Here is a 20,612-nt window from a genome sequence, read left to right as displayed (position 1 = left end):
AAAGCCAAACATCAACAACATCCAGAAACACCACCGCCTTCTCTGGGCCCGAGGTCATTCGAAATGGACAGACACAAATTGGAAAAGTGTGCTTTGGTCTGATGAGTCCACATTTCAAATTGTTTTTGGAAATCATGGACGTCGTATCCTCTGGACAAGAGAGGAAAAACACCATCCAGATTGTTACCAGTGCAAAGTTCAAAAGCCAGCATCTGTGATAGTATGGGGGTGTGTTAGTGCCCATGGCATGGACATCTTACACGTCTGTGATGGTACCATCAATGCTGAAAGGTACATCCAGGTTTTGGAGCAACACGTTGCCACCCAAGCAACGTCTTTTTCAGGGACGTCCCTGCTTATTTCAGCAAGACAATGCCAAGCCACATTCTGTACGTGTTACAACAGTGTAGTAAAAGAGTGCGGGTACTAGACTGGCCTGCCTGCAGTCCAGACCTGTCACCCATTGAAAATGTGTGGCGCATTATGAACCGCAAAATACGACAACGGAGACCCCAGACTGTTGAACAGCTGAAGTCGTACATCAAGCAAGAATGGGAAAGAATTCCACCTACAAAGCTTCAACAATTAGTGTCCTCAGTTCCCAAACACTTATTGAGTGTTGTTAGAAGGAAAGGTGATGTAACACAGTGGGAAACATACCACTGTCCCAGCTTTTTTGAAATGTGCTGCAGGCATCCATTTCAAAATGAGCAAATATTTGCACAAAAACAAAGTTTATCAGTTTGAACATTAAATATCTTCTTGTCTTTGTGGTGTATTCAATTAAATATAGGTTGAAGAGGATTTGAAAATCATTGTTTTTACTTACATTTTACACAACGTCCCAACTTCAGTGGAATTGTGGTTGTACTTTAATTACATTCAACAATTACAGCACCACTTTTACAACACACACACACACACACACACATACACATATAAAAGTTTTAAGCATCCCGGGCTTATAATAAAAGTAGCGTTTATTGCCCCCCCCCCTCCCCCCCCTTTTCTTTATTGGCATGTCAACACAAAATCAGTTCCAACTGAAGTGACTATGCAAGCTATTTTTTAAATTACATAATAATAATAATGAGAATAATTTCTTTGTAAGTGTACTGGCCAGTAGAATAACACACAAACACAGTTGCAAATGATCATGCTGTATTAAAATGATTGTAAAACACAATTACTCGTACTTTAAGTCACATTTTTCCCAAAATAGTTTTTGAGGTCCTGTGACACTCTGGTGTGTCTTATATTTGAAAAATCCCACATAAATAGAACCCAGTTTTCATATTGATTATCATTAAAGTTGAAATTCAACACACATTTAATTTATTAATTAATGTGTCAGGTTTTCAGAACTTTTAATACTTTTATGATGCATTAGATGCGACTAAAATATTTGCACAGTACTATATATATATATATATATATATATATATATATATATATAATATACACACACACACACACAATCTAAACAAATCATCTACATTCTCTCAGTTCACCCAGCTAGAAGTGGGCACCCGACTTAGGTGGACTTGTGAAAAATCTTATATTAAAGGTAAATGCATAAGAAATTACTTGTTTTAGATTTTTATTCAATTTAGGTTATGTTATCCAGATTTGTTTTCTCTCAGATTGAAGGTAATTTTAAAACTTATTACGAACAGGTAGTATGAGTTTTATTTTTTAAAATATCATACAATTTTAAATATTTATAAAATCCAAGAATGTGTACTTTTTAATAGGCTTATTGGATTGGTTAAAACAATTTGTGCTAAACTTGGGCATTTTTTTCTGTTGAGAATAAAATATGCAATATTCCCATATATATATATATATATATATATATATATATATATATATAAAATCAACATTTTCTGGGTTTTATCATTAGCTGTGAGCAATTTAAGACATTAAGTGTTCAGCAGTCACTAACTGTGAGCTCAATATAAATAATAAATAACAAGTCTTAACTTGTTGCAGTAGCTGCATGTTACAAGACTGTTCTGGAAAATGGGCTCCTCAAACTCTGCCTAGATCCAAACCTACAAAAGTTGCCGAAATAAACCAGTGTTCATATAATTTGAGAGTCCTGACTGAATATTTATACACAACTGTGATGGGTTTGTTATTTTACAATGCATAATATTCCATTCTTCTGCGATATGTTGCTGCACCCAAGTATCGGGTCACACAAAACAAACAAACAAAAAAAAATCCACGTTTACCATAGACAGTGTCACATCTACAGTAAAGAACTTATGAAGTATTATTTATGTTTAAACACCGTTAGCTGATTTAAAGCTGTGGTTCTAATCATGCACAGGACTAAAACAAAAACCACTCTATATGTCATATTTAATTTTTTTTTTATGTATCTATTGTATTCCACTTTTTTTGCCAATTCTTACCTATGCAGTATTATTATTTTTGGCATGTCGTAGATATTAGCTGTGTGAAAAGACATCAAGACGGGAAGGTTTAGGGAAACACCTTCTACACAACAAATCCTGTTCGTTTGTTTTTTTTATGTTTTCATGAGTGTGTGTCTGATTCTGGTGTTGCAGACCAAACAGTCCCCCCCAAAAATCAGCCCGCCCTGCCTTCACTGCGCATGCATCATTTCAGAGCGTCGGCAGTATTTCACAGATTTATCACCTCATTTCTGCTTCAAACTTCACTCCAGTCATCATCTATCAACAATCATTTCCACATAAATTCAGCATTATTTCATCATACAAGATGGAGGAGCGATCAGAGCGCCGCAGCAGCTCGAGCTGCTCCTGCTGCGTTCACTGCGCATCCGTCATTTCAAAGCGTCACCGATTATCACCTCGTTTCTGCTTAAAACTGACTTCAGAATTATTTTAGAGGTTTTACTTTGTCATCTGATGGTTAATAATCACATTAATCCATTTGATCGCTTTGGATGAAGAGACTGTCTCAGGCGAGCTGCTCAGCTTTGAAATGATGCATGCACAATGGAGGCAGAGCGGACCAATTTTTTTTGGGGGGGGGGGGCAGCGTTTGGTCCATGGCACTGGTAATGTCGGGACCAATCAGACTGCAGAATTAAACACGACACGGGTTTCACGACAGACAGCAGCATATGTTGTACATAAAATACAGTTAAAAATGATCTCGTTGCATCGTTCACTGATGGATTTAATTGGCAGTTAATAAGTAATAGTTTGCGATGAAATAATTATTTGTTGAAGCCTTGAAACAGTGTTAACATATTTGAATGTTAATGTTCATTAAAAAAGTTTGTTGGTTGGCGTTTTTTTTTTTATATACTGGAGTTGATGGGAAAGTTGCCTGTCTGTATTGCTTTGAAAAGGAAACGGATCAGTGTTCAGTCTCTGGAGATTTTTCCTTAGAAAAAAAAAGTTTGAAGTAACTTTACTGTGTCCTTTGGGACAAGGGAAAGAAAAATTTACTTAAGAAAATCAAAAAGCTGTTTTTTAAGCCAAAAGGTCAGACTTCTAAATTCCGTTTGTGTTTACGAGGTCTATTAGATAATAAACCGACCCTTTTATTTATTTATTTTTTTACTATATGGATTTGAATGACATGCGATTACACCAATCATGCTTGAACCCTCGTGCGCATGCGTGTTTCTTCATGTGTGTCGGTGACATCATTTCCCTGTGGGCAGGCCTTGAGTGAGATGTGGTCCCGCCCTCTCGGCCGAATTCCTTTGTTTCACACGCTGCTCGAGACGGCGCGCGTTGCTTTATCAACATTTTTTCTGGACCTGTGAGGAATATCCGAGTGGACACTATTTGAGAAATTAAGCTGGTTTTCGGTGAAAAGTTTTAACGGCTGATGAGAGATTATGGGGTGTTTCTGTCGGTGTAAGGACTTCCCACAGAGCTGGACGTCGTGCAGCGCTTCCAGGCGCCGTTGTCGGCCTGTTTCGACCTGAAAACATCCTAATTTAAGGCTTAATTCACCCAGGACGTTGTGAGAGAACAGAGAAGATTCAGAAGAGGCCGGCATGAGGACTTTATCCGGACATTCCACTGTTTAAGGACATTTTTTTAATGAAAGACGTGCGCGCAAATTCGCACATTCGTTTCCGTGACGACTCGGCGAATCTGTGTGCGCCGCGACAGGAAAAACACCTCCGTGTTGAAAACCATTTGTAAAATTCAGGCGGCTTTTGATGGCTTTCAACAAGTGAGTAACTGAGAAATTGTTTAACAGCTTGGGCATGTTCCAACTTGTCCGTTAAGGTTTCCAATGGAGGTGTTTTTCCTGTTGCGACCCCCCGCGGTCGGGTCCAGCCCGACATGCGACTCTGCCCGCACGTTCTTTCATTACAAAATGTCCGTTAACAATGGAATGTCTGAATAAACTTCTTCTGAAAGTTCTCTGTTCTCTGACGACTTCCTGGGTCAACAGAGCCTGAAATGTGGAAGTTTTCAACTTGAAACGGTGAGACGCTGCCGCCTCAGAGCGCAGATCGCCGTCAGGCGCTGTGGGCCGTCCTTAAAGCGACACTACCAGACCAAAATCTCTCATCAGCCGTTAAAATTTTTACTGAAAACCAGCTGAATTTATCGAATGGTGTCCACTCAGTTGTGCCTTACAGTTTTGAAACAATTTTGATCAAACAAAGCAGCAGTCTCTGAGCCATTCCTGAAAAAATCGACGAGAGGGTGGGCGACTCCTCACTCAAAGACTGCCCACAGGCGAATGACATAACCGACACGCGTGAAAAAACTCTCGCATGCCCACGAGGGTTCAAGCATGTCTGATGTAATCACACGTGATTCAAATCCATATGGTTTTTGAAAAAAATAATAAGGTCGGATACTTTTCTAATAGACCTCGTACAAATGAAATATTCTGGTTGCTCAGATTTTATTAATTAAATTCAGATTGAAACAAAAATGTGTAACTTTACTGCAGAATTCAAGCTGATGGAACAAAATGAGCAATTAGAATATTTGGTTTTGACAACAAAAATTCAGAGTTGATTTAAATTCTGATATTTTCAGCTTTACGTCATTTTCATCTAACTGAATTATTGCTTCTTTTGTGTCTGTGTTTTGTTGTGAGAAAATGCATCATTTCTGCATCAACTCGGACGTTTACTTGCAATAAAAAAAAAAAACTGAAATAGAACAGCAGTTAATGTTTGAAGCGAATGTTGTTTGTTTGTTTTTCTAGCATGTACAGAGAGCGTTTGTTCTACTGTTTATTTAAACAATTTTAAGGCTCAAGATGAAAGATGAAATAAACATTTTTATTGTTTTTCTCTGTTCTGGTTCCTTCTTCTGGAGGTTTGCACATTTCTAATATTTCTCTCTGGTTTGTGGTGACATTTTTTTTTCGGGTTCATTTAGTTAAATATTCAGCTTCAAAAAGATATGTTAAAGCTTTAACTGCCCCCCCCCCCCCCGCCCCACAGTGTTGCACTTTTTTGAATGAATCGTCAGTTTTTTGCTGGTTTATCTGTTTATCTCCCCCTACAGCTCTGGAGTACATATGTCGCAAAACTCATAAAAATGTCACCGCCTGTTTCATGATCTCTGTGTCTCTCCACGTCGGCGTGCATGATCTGTGAAGTACTATGATCAATCAATCAATCAGTTTTTTTATATAGCGCCAAATCACAACAAATAGTTGCCCCAAGCCGCTTTATATTGTAAGGCAAGGCCATACAATAATTATGTAAAACCCCAACGGTCAAAACGACCCCCTGTGAGCAAGCACTTGGCTACAGTGGGAAGGAAAAACTCCCTTTTAACAGGAAGAAACCTCCAGCAGAACCAGGCTCAGGGAGGGGCAGTCTTCTGCTGGGACTGGTTGGGGCTGAGGGAGAGAACCAGGAAAAAGACATGCTGTGGAGGGGAGCAGAGATCAATCACTAATGATTAAATGCAGAGTGGTGCATACAGAGCAAAAAGAGAAAGAAACAGTGCATCATGGGAACCCCCCAGCAGTCTACGTCTATAGCAGCATAACTAAGGGATGGTTCAGGGTCACCTGATCCAGCCCTAACTATAAGCTTTAGCAAAAAGGAAAGTTTTAAGCCTAATCTTAAAAGTAGAGAGGGTGTCTGTCTCCCTGATCTGAATTGGGAGCTGGTTCCAGAGGAGAGGAGCCTGAAAGCTGAAGGCTCTGCCTCCCATTCTACTCTTACAAACCCTAGGAACTACAAGTAAGCCTGCAGTCTGAGAGCGAAGCGCTCTATTGGGGTGATATGGTACTACGAGGTCCCTAAGATAAGATGGGACCTGATTATTCAAAACCTTATAAGTAAGAAGAAGAATTTTAAATTCTATTCTAGAATTAACAGGAAGCCAATGAAGAGAGGCCAATATGGGTGAGATATGGTCTCTCCTTCTAGTCCCCGTCAGTACTCTAGCTGCAGCATTTTGAATTAACTGAAGGCTTTTTAGGGAACTTTTAGGACAACCTGATAATAATGAATTACAATAGTCCAGCCTAGAGGAAATAAATGCATGAATTAGTTTTTCAGCATCACTCTGAGACAAGACCTTTCTGATTTTAGAGATTTGCGTAAATGCAAAAAAGCAGTCCTACATATTTGTTTAATATGCGCTTTGAATGACATATCCTGATCAAAAATGACTCCAAGATTTCTCACAGTATTACTAGAGGTCAGGGTAATGCCATCCAGAGTAAGGATCTGGTTAGACACCATGTTTCTAAGATTTGTGGGGCCAAGTACAATAACTTCAGTTTTATCTGAGTTTAAAAGCAGGAAATTAGAGGTCATCCATGTCTTTATGTCTGTAAGACAATCCTGCAGTTTAGCTAATTGGTGTGTGTCCGCTGGCTTCATGGATAGATAAAGCTGGGTATCATCTGCGTAACAATGAAAATTTAAGCAATACCGTCTAATAATACTGCCTAAGGGAAGCATGTATAAAGTGAATAAAATTGGTCCTAGCACAGAACCTTGTGGAACTCCATAATTAACTTTAGTCTGTGAAGAAGATTCCCCATTTACATGAACAAATTGTAATCTATTAGACAAATATGATTCAAACCACCGCAGCGCAGTGCCTTTAATACCTATGGCATGCTCTAATCTGTAATAAAATTTTATGGTCAACAGTATCAAAAGCAGCACTGAGGTCTAACAGAACAAGCACAGAGATGAGTCCACTGTCCGAGGCCATAAGAAGATCATTTGTAACCTTCACTAATGCTGTTTCTGTACTATGATGAATTCTAAAACCTGACTGAAACTCTTCAAATAGACCATTCCTCTGCAAATGATCAGTTAGCTGTTTTACAACTACCCTTTCAAGAATTTTTGAGAGAAAAGGAAGGTTGGAGATTGGCCTATAATTAGCTAAGATAGCTGGGTCAAGTGATGGCTTTTTAAGTAATGGTTTAATTACTGCCACCTTAAAGGCCTGTGGTACATAACCAACTAACAAAGATAGATTGATCATATTTAAGATCGAAGCATTAAATAATGGTAGGGCTTCCTTGAGCAGCCTGGTAGGAATGGGGTCTAATAAACATGTTGATGGTTTGGATGAAGTAACTAATGAAAATAACTCAGACAGAACAATCGGAGAGAAAGAGTCTAACCAAATACCGGCATCACTGAAAGCAGCCAAAGATAACGATACGTCTTTGGGATGGTTATGAGTAATTTTTTCTCTAATAGTTAAAATTTTGTTAGCAAAGAAAGTCATGAAGTCATTACTAGTTAAAGTTAATGGAATACTCAGGTCAATAGAGCTCTGACTCTTTGTCAGCCTGGCTACAGTGCTGAAAAGAAACCTGGGGTTGTTCTTATTTTCTTCAATTAGTGATGAGTAGAAAGATGTCCTAGCTTTGCGGAGGGCTTTTTTATAGAGCAGCAGACTCTTTTTCCAGGCTAAGTGAAGATCTTCTAAATTAGTGAGACGCCATTTCCTCTCCAACGTACGGGTTATCTGCTTTAAGCTACGAGTTTGTGAGTTATACCACGGAGTCAGGCACTTCTGATTTAAAGCTCTCTTTTTTAGAGGAGCTACAGCATCCAAAGTTGTCTTCAATGAGGATGTAAAACTATTGACGAGATACTCTATCTCACTTACAGAGTTTAGGTAGCTACTCTGCACTGTGTTGGTATATGGCATTAGAGATGTAATGCCTTCATGATAAACTTGGCTTAAAATCTTCCCCCAGTAATGAGACAGCAGGTCTGCATCTGTTTTTCACACCTCTTTAACTTTCAGCTCTGCTATTCCAAGAAAGCCCGACTGAGGTTGACCTGTGTGTGACCCCTTGCTCTGTCATGCTGTTTTTCTCTTCCTCACTTCCTCCTATAGCTTCCTCAAGGTTGCTAGACTGGTGTTAGGCAATGCAAATGAAGGTCCAAGTCTTGGGGGCCTGATGCTTCCTGTCTCATCATACAGTCATCAGACACTTGCTGGCCAGTGACCCAGGGTGCTGACTGGATGTCTTTGGTACTCTGTTTGGAAGATCTGAGAAAACATCAGCTGTTAATTTTTGGAGACGTGCATTTCTCTGGACACGATCCATTTTTCCAGATTTGGGGATGGATACACCTGTTGTCTGTCTGGGTGGTTGCCATCCAGGACCCAGGGCGGTTTCATGGTGTGGTGGATGGGCTGATGCTGGGGCGTGCTCCCAGACCTGAGACCTTTTTCTATCGTCTTAAACAGGTGAACCATGACCTGATGTGTGAGGTATTTGATCAGTTACAAAGCTGAAGTTCAACTAACTTCAGGTGCCTTAAAGAACGAACGTGCTGATCTTTTTTTTGATCATCCCCAGCAAGGACTCAGACCCTCCACAGGTCCCTGGATCCCACTTCTGAATCCCACTGATCAAGACGGATGCTGTGTGTGAATTGTGCTCTGTGGTAATTTAACGGAGGAGACGTAATGGGACCATATATTTATTTCTGCGCGCTTCAGCGGCATCAAAAACAGTCACTTAACGGGGCAGGATTTATGGTGTTTGGGTAGCAAATTGGCCTTTGACAGTTCCCACGCAGGGTCCGCGGCTTCCCCACGGAGTACGGTGGGTTCGCTCTAATAGCGTCGCTCAATCACAGCCCGGAATATGAAACGTGAACTCGCCAGCTGGCAATTAGCAAAACAACTGTGAGAGATATGAGGATGTGATATCTGAAGAATGCGTGAGACGTTTTCCAGTTCATGTAACAAAAAAACAAGACCGATTCATTTCCAGCCTCTGGTCCCGGGGCTCCTGGGGGGAGGCAGGGTGAAGTTAAACTGATAAATTAGACCTCGTTTATTGGACAACAGTTTGAGTCGATACCCAGGGGCGCCTGTGCGGCGTGAACGCTGCTCCACAGCAGTTAATTGGTTCTCTGCGGTTGGAAGACTGAGGGATTGTGGGTGGTGAAGGGGGTGGGGCCGGTGTATGGGATTACATTTGTGTCAGATAAGTTAGAATTTGTCAGCTATCAAATGAAGCGACGTACATCGAGTAAACAGGAAAAGCAGCACATTCCACCAATCGGCTAAAGTCCACCTGATTTCTATCAGTTCCTTAAATGTTTCAGCTACTTGGAAAACCGGCTGGAATGATAAACACGATTGTTACCATGTGAAGATTAAATCAATCAATCAATCAATCAATTTTTTTATATAGCGCCAAATCACAACAAACAGTTGCCCCAAGGCGCTTTATATTGTAAGGCAAGGCCATACAATAATTATGTAAAACCCCAACGGTCAAAACGACCCCCTGTGAGCAAGCACTTGGCTACAGTGGGAAGGAAAAACTCCCTTTTAACAGGAAGAAACCTCCAGCAGAACCAGGCTCAGGGAGGGGCAGTCTTCTGCTGGGACTGGTTAAATGTGAGCTTTATTGTGACAATATGCTAACCGCTACATTAGCATTAGCATGGTGTCATGATGCGCTGTCCTCTGTGTCGTAAATCTCGGAGTTTGTCGACCTGACGTCACGCCCCGGGGTGAGCGGGAAGCAGAATTACCTTTTTGTTACCATTTACTTGTATGTAGTGTTTGATGGTCTTATTCCTGAAACTTATCTGACAGGTCCTGAGCTGAGTTGAGGATCTTGGTATTGCTGTCAGAGAGGTGGTGGGTCACAAACTCTCCCAAGATGGTGGTGGAAAATATCACGGAAAAGAGCTCTGTATCCCAAGTTATGATTTTGTGGTACACCAACATGGTTTCCAGAGCGGATGTACTGGAATGTTTTTAGGTTGGAAATACAGACTCAGAATTATCATTGTCCGACTTGCAATGGAATGTGGCATGAATAGTGAGGGAAGCCACCAAGAAGAGTTACACACTCCAGTAGCTGCTGTGATTGGAGAGACTGTGGCCTGTTCTGTAGTTTGTTTAGCTACAAATGCTAGCTTCCATCTGTTTGAGCCTCCTTGTTGGAGCGTCCACCTCCGGCACCCGAGGCCGTGAGTTCAAGTCCAATAACGCAGGATATAAAATACAGCAACGTCTGTTTGCTGCTTCTCTTATCACAGAAAGACTTTGGTTTAAAAAAAAAAAAAAAGTGAATTCTAGGCTCATTAACGTTCAGTGTGCTTTTGGTTTCAGCTGACAAAACCTTCCAGGTGTGGGTGCTCTTGATTGGCTGAACACACCTGTTGTGGTTAATCAGGTAGAAATGGGAACTATGCAGGAACCAAAGAACCACCGGGCACAGCGCCTGAACTAATCTGGATCAAAGGATTCTGCGGTTTTTCATGTTCGTCCTGTGAACCTGGAGCCGGAGCGTTTGTTTTGTTCTCCTGCACACGGGGTGGTCTGGCAGCGGGCGGTGTCATGAAAACGAAGGAGATGAGTGCTGGATTTGAGGGGGGGGGGTTGGTGAGGAGTCATGTATAGATTTTTGTGTCTGTTGTTTGGCTTATTTGTGTGCTTTTACTCAGTCAATCAAATTTAATTGACACCGCTGGGCTGGGGCCGGGGGCCCCGCTGCATGCTGGGATGACAGGCCTCTAATGGCGGCGAGAGGAGAGGAGGTTCTTCTGTCTGTGAAGGATGGAGGAGGAGGCGGCTCCTGGGTGACAGCTCCTCCACCAGTCAACACCATTAATTGATGTAACGACACAGATGATGGATACTAATAAAAACAACCTTTAAGAAAAGCTAATTGGATCGCGTCTCATGCAAGTCGCTACCGCTGATGATGATGGTGATTCTAGACTCGCTGATAAACACCATTTGTCTTCCACTGAGGCCTTCAAACGGACACGCCGCCTCACTTACATACTGATGACTTGCCGCGTTTACATTTGGGCACTTTTTGTTTTGTTGTTGTTCTGTACTACTTTGTAGCTGCGACTGGAGAAGAGACAGAAGTAACGCACAGTCTCTCCAGTCACAGCCACGGAAGCATCTTGCTCTTCCAGAGCTGGCGTGAGTGTTTTTGTGGCTTCCCTCATGAGAGGCCTTTTTGGCTCCAGTGACCTGACTTTGTGTCACATGACCATTTATCAAGAGTGATGTGAATAACGCTGATTGACGCTTTGTGAAGTCATGTCAGCTGTGACGTTACAGTCGTGATCAGCTGGGGTGAGTGTAATCTGGCACGTGGAGGACGCAGGAAGCCAACCAGGCCACGCCCACCTGGCTGCAGCAGACAGACCCGTGGGGACTCCAGACTGTTTCTTAGGGTCACTACTTTGGACCCAAAACTGTCCTGTGAGGTAACGGAAACTAATCTGACCTCGGCAGGAGTGTGCGCTCTGAGTGCTTGTCTGTCTGGTTTTTGTGCTTTATTTCTATGTTTAACAAAAAAGTATGTTTACACTGGAGTAAAAAAAAAAAATCCAAAATTTACCGTAAAGTGTGTAAATATCAGATTCAGTTAATCAGTTTGGCTCGAGCTCCACACTGATTATTGATTGTGTTAATGTATTGTTTTTTTCTTGAGGACTGTCTTGCAGGTCATGTTTTCTGACCCGCCAACTCGTGTATCACATTAAAGTTTAAAAATCTGGTAAGAATGTGTTTGTGGTGTTTTTGTGTTTATTTATATATATATATATATATATATATATATATATATATATATATATATATATATACACACAGTAGTGTTCAGAATAATAGTAGTGCTATGTGACTAAAAAGATTAATCCAGATTTTGAGTATATTTCTTATTGTTACATGGGAAACAAGGTACCAGTAGATTCAGTAGATTCTCACAAAGCCAACAAGACCAAGCATTCATGATATGCACGCTCTTAAGGCTATGAAATTGGGCTATTAGTAAAAAAAAGTAGAAAAGGGGGTGTTCACAATAATAGTAGTTTGACATTCAGTCAGTGAGTTTGTCAATTTTGTGGAACAAACAGGTGTGAATCAGGTGTCCCCTATTTAAGGATGAAGCCAGCACCTGTTGAACATGCTTTTCTCTTTGAAAGCCTGAGGAAAATGGGACGTTCAAGACATTGTTCAGAAGAACAGCGTAGTTTGATTAAAAAGTTGATTGGAGAGGGGAAAACTTATACGCAGGTGCAAAAAAGTATAGAAAACGGAAAACAACCATCAAAATGGATAGAAGAATAACCAGAATGTCAAAGGCTCACCCATTGATCAGCTCCAGGATGATCAAAGACAGTCTGGAGTTACCTGTAAGTGCTGTGACAGAAGACGCCTGTGTGAAGCTAATTTATTCGCGAGAATCCCCCACAAAGTCCCTCTGTTAAATAAAAGACGTGCAGAAGAGGTTACAATTTGCCAAAGAACACATCAACTGGCCTAAAGAGAAATGGAGGAATATTTTGTGGACTGATGAGAGTAAAATTGTTCTTGTTGGGTCCAAGGGCCACAGACAGTTTGTGAGATGACCCCCAATCTCTGAATTCAAGCCACAGTTCACAGTGAAGACAGTGAAGCATGGTGGTGCAAGCATCATGATATGGGCATGTTTCTCCTACTATGGTGTTGGGCCTATATATCACATACCAGGTATCATGGATCAGTTTGGATATGTCAAAGTACTTGAAGAGGTCATGCCCTTGAAATGGGTGTTTCAACAAGACAATGACCCCAAGCACACTAGTAAACCAGCAAAATCTTGGTTCCAAACCAACAAAATTAATGCCTCGCAGATGTCAAGAAATCATGAAAAACTGTGGTTATACAACTAAATACTAGTTTAGTGATTCACAGGATTGCTAAAAAAGCAGTTTGAACATAATAGTTTTGAGTTTGTAGCATCAACAGCAGATGCTACTATTATTGTGAACACCCCCTTTTCTACTTTTTTTTACTAATAGCCCAATTTCATAGCCTTAAGAGTGTGCATATCATGAATGCTTGGTCTTGTTGGATTTGTGAGAATCTACTGAATCTACTGGTACCTTGTTTCTCATGTAACAATAAGAAATATACTCAAAACCTGGATTAATCTCATCACATAGCACTGCTATTATTCTGAACACTACTGCATGCATATATATATATATTTTTTTTTATTTTTTTTTTACTGTTGGGTTGAATCTAGAATAAAAAGTTTGGGGACAAAAATGCAAAAAAGACCTAGACTTTTTATGTCCAGTCGCTGTATGCCTGACATGATGTCATCGACTTTGGACACGTTACACCATGTTTATGCCACCGTGTGATAGGCAAGTGGGTTTTAAGATAAATTTGCATATTTATGAGGATGAAGTGTTTTCTGGGTTGTGAAAAAATAATTGCATTAATATGCCAAACATAAAAGACGGATTTATCTTAGTGTGCCTAAAGGTTTTGCACGGTGCATGTTAACTGCATATGCTAACTCCAGTCTGTAGTGTATTCGCTGGTCAATGGGTTTCGTTCCTCTTCTTTAAACACTGTGGCGGAGCTCTGTGAAATGCCATTTGAGTGCAATTTGCAGATTTGCATAGATTAATCTGAAAAATGTTTCACAGCGGGATAAATGGATATCTTGACCATATGAGGTTCCAGAAGCAAACGGCAGCTAAAATAGTTTGGTAGCTGTCGCATGACACATTGTTATAAATTCTTCCACGCTAAAGGCTAATCTATAAACGGATATAGTTTACAGTCTGTTGTAAAACAGGAATAGATGATCAATCAATCAATTTTATTTATATAGCGCCAAATCACAACAAACAGTTGCCCCAAGGCGCTTTATATTGTAAGGCAAGGCCATACAATAATTACGTAAAAACCCCAACGGTCAAAAACGACCCCCTGTGAGCAAGCACTTGGCGATAATAACATATAAATAATAAATTCCCTCCAAGGAACTGCTAATTAATTTTTGTAGTGACTAAGCTAGCTAGTGAGGAAGTTAGCCTAGCTAACATGCTACAGTAGCTTCCATAGCCACTTTCACCATTTAACAATCATGCTAGATAGCTGAGCTCAGTCAATGCGCTGATTTTCCAAGTCAGCTAGCTTGGCTAGTTAGCTTATTAGTTAAGCTTGTCGCTAAGTAAACAATGTATTCTGCTAATGTCTGCTTGGATAACGTTATGCTACTGCTGAGTTAGCAATTTTAACCTAGCAGTTACCGTAATTTCCAGACTCTAGAGCGCACCTGAATATTAGCTGCACCCACCAATTTTAAAAACAAAAAAAATGTAGATAAATAGGCTGCACTTGTCTATAAGCCGTCTCCTCATTGTAACATGCGATATTTACACAGAAAGGTGTTAGACAGAAAGCTTTTTTAACTTTTAATTAAATATGTACCATAAATGTTTTTTTTTTCCCCTGAAGGTATAAATACGAGGTCTGTTAGAAAACTATCCGACTTTTTTATTTTTTTTAAAAAACTATATGGATTTGAATCACATGTGATTGCATCAGCCAAGCTTGAACCTTCGTGCGCATTTGTGAGTTTTTTCACGCCTGTCGGTTGCGTCATTCACCTGTGAGCACGCTTTGTGTGAGCAGTGGTCCAGCCCCCTCGTCGGATTTTTATTGTGAGGAAAATGTCTGAACGATTTGAGCTTTGCTGCATCAAATTTTTCCAGAAACTGAGAGACAGCCAGGTGGAAACCATTCGGAAGATTCAGACGGCTTTCAGGGACGATTCTATGGGGATCACACAGATTAAGGAGTGTTACAACCGCTTTAAAGACGGCGCACAGTGGCGGAGGGTGCGCCACGCTCCGAGCGGCGATCGACAGGCTGAAACAACCAGATCATTTCCAAACTGAACGCTGTGTTGATCCGGGACATCGTCTGACTCCTACAGAAATGGCAGAAGAGGTGGACATAGCACTTTTTCAGCACATTCCACTGTTATGGGAGTTTTTGTCATGAAAAGACGTGCAGAGGAATTCGCGCGTCGGGACAGAGCCGCTCATGGCGCGGGACAAAAAGCAACGCTGTGATGAAGCCTCACAGGTTGTGGCATGTCCAGCTCATCCACAATTTCTCGGATAGTCACACGACTGAAAAGCCACCGAAAGCCGTCCATGTCCTGAGACAAACACGGAGGTGCTTTCGTCCCGCGCCATTAGCGGCTCCGTGGCGAAGTCCTCCACTCCTCTTTCCATGACAAAAACTCCTGTAACAGTGGAATGTGCCGAAAAAGTAGTATGTCCACCTCTTCTGCCATTTCTGTAGTAGTCAGACGACGTCCCGGATCAACACAGCGTTCAGTTTGGAAATGATCTGGTCGTTTCAGCCTGTCGATCGCCGCTCGGAGCGCGGCGCGCCCTCCGCCATTGTGCGCCGTCTTTAAACCAGTTGTAACACTCCTTAATCTGTGTGATCCCCATAGAATCGTCCCTGAAAGCCGTCTGAATCTTCCGAATGGTTTCCACCTGGCTGTCTCTCACAGTTTCTGGAAAAATGTGATGCAGCAAAGCTCCAAATCGTTCAGACATTTTCCTCACAATAAAAATCCGACGAGGGGGCTGGACCACTGCTCACTCAAAGCCTGCTCACAGGCGAATGATGCAACCGACAGGCGTGAAAAAACTCACACATGCGCACGAAGGTTCAAGCTTGGCTGATGCAAGCACACATGATTCAAATCCATATAGTTTTTGCAAAAAACCAAAAAGGTCGGATAGTTTTCTAACAGACCTCGTATTGATGCACACGCACGGTGTCGCGGGGTGTCTCTGCTCCACACAGAGAACTGAGTAATTTAACTTTTTTCTTGAGATTTCATCACATGCAGCCGGGATCTCCTGGAGTCTGTGGTCAATGAGACGTTAATGAGGCGCTTTGACTTTTCAACTTGTGCAAAGACAGAGACCCGGGGGGTCTGACGGGGCAACTCTGGAGCAAAGTGCTGGAGAGGGACTTTTCTTCAAATCAAAATCAAATCAAATTTATTAATTTATATAGCACCAATTCATGATGAACTCGTCTCAAGGTGCTTCACACAACATAAAACAACAAAAAACTGAATTAAAAATTTAAAACACAATAAAAAGATGACCATAAAAGAATACAAGAATAAAAACACATAACACTTCTTCAGCCACTTCAAGGAATTTAAGCCATCAGCTGTGCTTTCCTGTTAAAGTAGGAATTATGAAAGTTCCTCGCCCATGAATTTCAGGAGGCAAAGAGGAAAAAGTACTTCCTAAAACACTGTAAATGGCCAAATAAACCCTGTACATCCTTGTCTTCAATGTGAACCCCCACAATTCCATAATAAATGGAGATGCTTTAAAATTTAACAATTTTACTGCCTTTATTGCTAAAAATAACACATTTCATAGATTTTGAATGAACTCAGTCCACCATGCATTATTTATTTATTCACAAGTCCACTTCAAGTGCTCACAAGACCACCAGGGAAAACATCAAGTGAGTCTAGACCAATCTATTTTCATTCATTAAAGTCACTTTCGTCGTCATCCCTCAGATGATCACAGATGTCTAATGACTCAATGCCAGTGGTGCTTTCTGATTGTTTTTCACAGGAAATGCACTGGCAAAGTTCAGAGCAGGACAGTTTTGCTTTGTTCCATGAGCAGTTACCCTTTAAACATTTATTACAGGTACAGTGGGTCAGTTTCAACAGAGCTTCTGGTGCAGCAGGTTGGTTCATCCACTTGATGGACAGTTCATCCTCATCAAGGGTCCACCCGTGCTCATCAGGAGATGGGCCATGGATCCACTGCTCAAGTGATTATCTGTGAATTGCAGCTTGGTAGTTGGCACATTTACAATGGAGGGACAATGCATCTTTTGCAGGTGGCAAAGCCTGTTCAGAATCAAATGAGACACAGAAAAGTTTGCAGTGGACCTCACTGACATTGCTGGACTCCTGACCACATAGGTGGCAGACAAAGGTTTCTAGAACTGAGCATGTAGATTCCTCTATCTCGATAGTGGAACCAAGTTCAGTGAAGGCAGTTTGGAAGTTGACGTCCTTTGACATAATGTTGAAGACTTTTTTCTTTTGCTTGCCATAAAAGGCACTTGTAAAATGACAGCTGGTGAACATGTGGAGTCCAATTAAAGAGGAACAGGGGTTGATACCGCCTTCTGGATGTTGATCTCTGTGTTGTCTTCTTTCCAGTGAGGAAACACAGGTCTGCAGGCAAATGATAATGATGGCAACATCTGTATCAGGACTGCTGATGATTACTGAGTTGCAAGTGTGTGCAGCATGTCTAGTGTGGAGCAGGAGCCCGGGGTCTGCTTCTTCATGGTTGCACTGCAGGTCCTCGGCAGCAAAAAGGGTGGTCACACCATCTTTGTATTGTACAGTAGTGTTCAGAATAATAGTAGTGCTATGTTACTAAGAAGATTAATCCAGGTTTTGAGTATATTTCTTATTGTTACATGGGAAACAAGGTACCAGTAGATTCAGTAGATTCTCACAAATCCAACAAGACCAAGCATTCATGATATGCACACTCTTAAGGCTATGAAATTGGGCTATTAGTAAAAAAAAAAGTAGAACAGGGGGTGTTCACAATAATAGTAGTGTGGCATTCAGTCAGTGAGTTTGTCAATTTTGTGGAACAAACAGGTGTGAATCAGGTGTCTCCTATTTAAGGATGACGCCAGCACCTGTTGAACATGCTTTTCTCTTTGAAAGCCTGAGGAAAATGGGACATTCAAGACATTGTTCAGAAGAACAGCGTAGTTTGATTAAAAAGTTGATTGGAGAGGGAAAACTTATACGCAGGTGCAAAAAATTATAGGCTGTTCATCTACAATGATCTCCAATGCTTTAAAATGGACAAAAAAAACAGATGCGTGGAAGAAAACAGAAAACAGCCATCAAAATGGATAGAAGAATAACCAGAATGGCAAAGGCTCACCCATTGATCAGCTCCAGGATGATCAAAGACAGTCTGGAGTTACCTGTAAGTGCTGTGACAGTTAGAAGACGCCTGTGTGAAGCTAATTTATTTGCAAGAATCCTCCGCAAAGTCCCTGTAATAAAGACGTGCAGAAGAGGTTACAGTTTGCCAAAGAACACATCAACTGGCCTAAAGAGAAATGGAGGAATATTTTGTGGACTGATGACAGTAAAATTGTTCTTTTTGGGTCCAAGAGCCGCAGACAGTTTGTGAGACGACCCCCAAACTCTGAATTCAAGCCACAGTTCACAGTGAAGACAGTGAAGCATGGTGGTGCAAGTATCATGATATGGGCATGTTTCTCCTACTATGGTGTTGGGCCTATACGAGGTCTGTCAATAAAGTATAGGTCCTTTTTATTTTTTTCAAAAACTATATGGATTTCATTAATATGTTTTTACGTAAGACATGCTTGAACCCTCGTGCGCATGCGTGAGTTTTTCCGCGCCTGTCGGTGACGTCATTCGCCTGTGAGCACTCCTTGTGGGAGGAGTCAACCAGCCCCTCGTCGGAATTCCTTTGTCTGAGAAGTTGCTGAGAGACTGGCACTTTGTTTGATCAAAATTTTTTCTAAACCTGAGACACATCGAAGTGGACACGGTTCGAAAAATTACGCTGGTTTTCAGTGAAAATTTTAACGGCTGATGAGAGATTTTGAGGTGATACTGTCGCTTTAAGGACTTCCCACGGTGCGAGACGTCGCTCAGCGCTCTCAGGCGCCATCGTCGGCCTGTTTCAAGCTGAAAACCTCCACATTTCAGGCTCTATTGATCCAGGACGTCGTGAGAGAACAGAGAAGTTTCAGAAGAAGTCGGTTTCAGCATTTTATCAGGATATTCCACTGTTAAAGGAGATTTTTTTAATGAAAGACGTGCGGACGGATTGCAGCGTCGGCTCGCAGCCCCTGCGACACTCAGCCACAGGAAAAACACCTCCGTTGGAAGCCTTAAGGACAAGTTGGAACATGTCCAGCTGTTAAACAATTTCTCATATACTCACTCCACTGAAAGCCATCAGAAGCCGCCTGGATTTTACAAATGGTTATCAACACGGAGGTGTTTTTCCTGTGCCGCCGCACCGCGCCGGCTGCATCCCGACGCGCGGACCCGTCCGCACGTCTTTCATTAAAAAAATCTCCTTTAACAGTGGAATATCCGGATAAAATGCTGAAACCGACTTCTTCTGAAACTTCTCTGTTCTCTCACGACGTCCTGGATCAATAGAGCCTGAAATGTGGAGGATTTCAGCTTGAAACAGGCTGACGATGGCGCCTGAGAGCGCTGAGCGACGTCTCGCACCGTGGGAAGTCCTTAAAGCGACAGTATCACCTCAAAATCTCTCATCAGCCGTTAAAATTTTCACTGAAAACCAGCTTAATTTTTCGAACCGTGTCCACTTCGATGTGTCTCACAGGTTTAGAAAAAATTTTGATCAAACAAAGCGCCAGTCTCTCAGCAACTTCTCAGACAAAGGAATTCCGACGAGGGGCTGGACGACTCCTCCCACAAGGAGTGCTCACAGGCGAATGACGTCACCGACAGGCGTGGAAAAACTCATGCATGCGCATGAGGGTTCAAGCATGTCTGAAGTAAAAACATATGAATGAAATCCATATAGTTTTTGAAAAAATAAAAAGGACCTATACTTTATTGACAGCCCTCGTATATCACATACCAGGTATCATGGATCAGTTTGGATATGTCAAAATACTTGAAGAGGTCATGTTGCCTTATGCTGAAGAGGACATGCCCTTGAAATGGGTGTTTCAACAAGACAATGACCCCAAGCACACTAGTAAACCAGCAAAATCTTGGTTCCAAACCAACAAAATTAATGCCTCGCAGATGTGAAGAAATCATAAAAAACTGTCGTTATACAACTAAATAGTAGTTTAGGGATTCACAGGATTGCTAAAAAAGCAGTTTGAACCTAATAGTTTTGAGTTTGTAGTGTCAACAGCAAATGCTACTATTATTGTGAACACCCCCTTTTCTACTTTTTTATTAATAGCCAAATTTCATAGCCTTAAGAGTGTGCATATCATGAATGCTTCGTCTTGTTGGATTTGTGAGAATCTACTGAATCTACTGGTACCTTGTTTCCCATGTGTAGCGGGATGAAAGTCCCGGGTCCCAATTGAAAAGACGTTCCCGCTAGCTTGGCTAACGGGGAGTTCCCCTTTGGCTGACCTGGTAGAGGAACGGTCTTTTGGTACGAGCCGAGTGGGTTCGATCCCCCACCGTCGTCCCGGCCACGAAGGTCCTGCTGCTTCAATCTGGCGTAACGAACAGTATGTGGATCACAGAGTATGCTAACATGCACCTGTGACTTC

Source organism: Thalassophryne amazonica, chromosome 5 (genome assembly GCF_902500255.1).
Source record: "Thalassophryne amazonica chromosome 5, fThaAma1.1, whole genome shotgun sequence".
NCBI classification, from domain to species: domain Eukaryota; kingdom Metazoa; phylum Chordata; class Actinopteri; order Batrachoidiformes; family Batrachoididae; genus Thalassophryne; species Thalassophryne amazonica.
The sequence above is the reverse complement of the archived record's forward strand: the minus strand, read 5'-3'. Positions refer to the sequence as shown.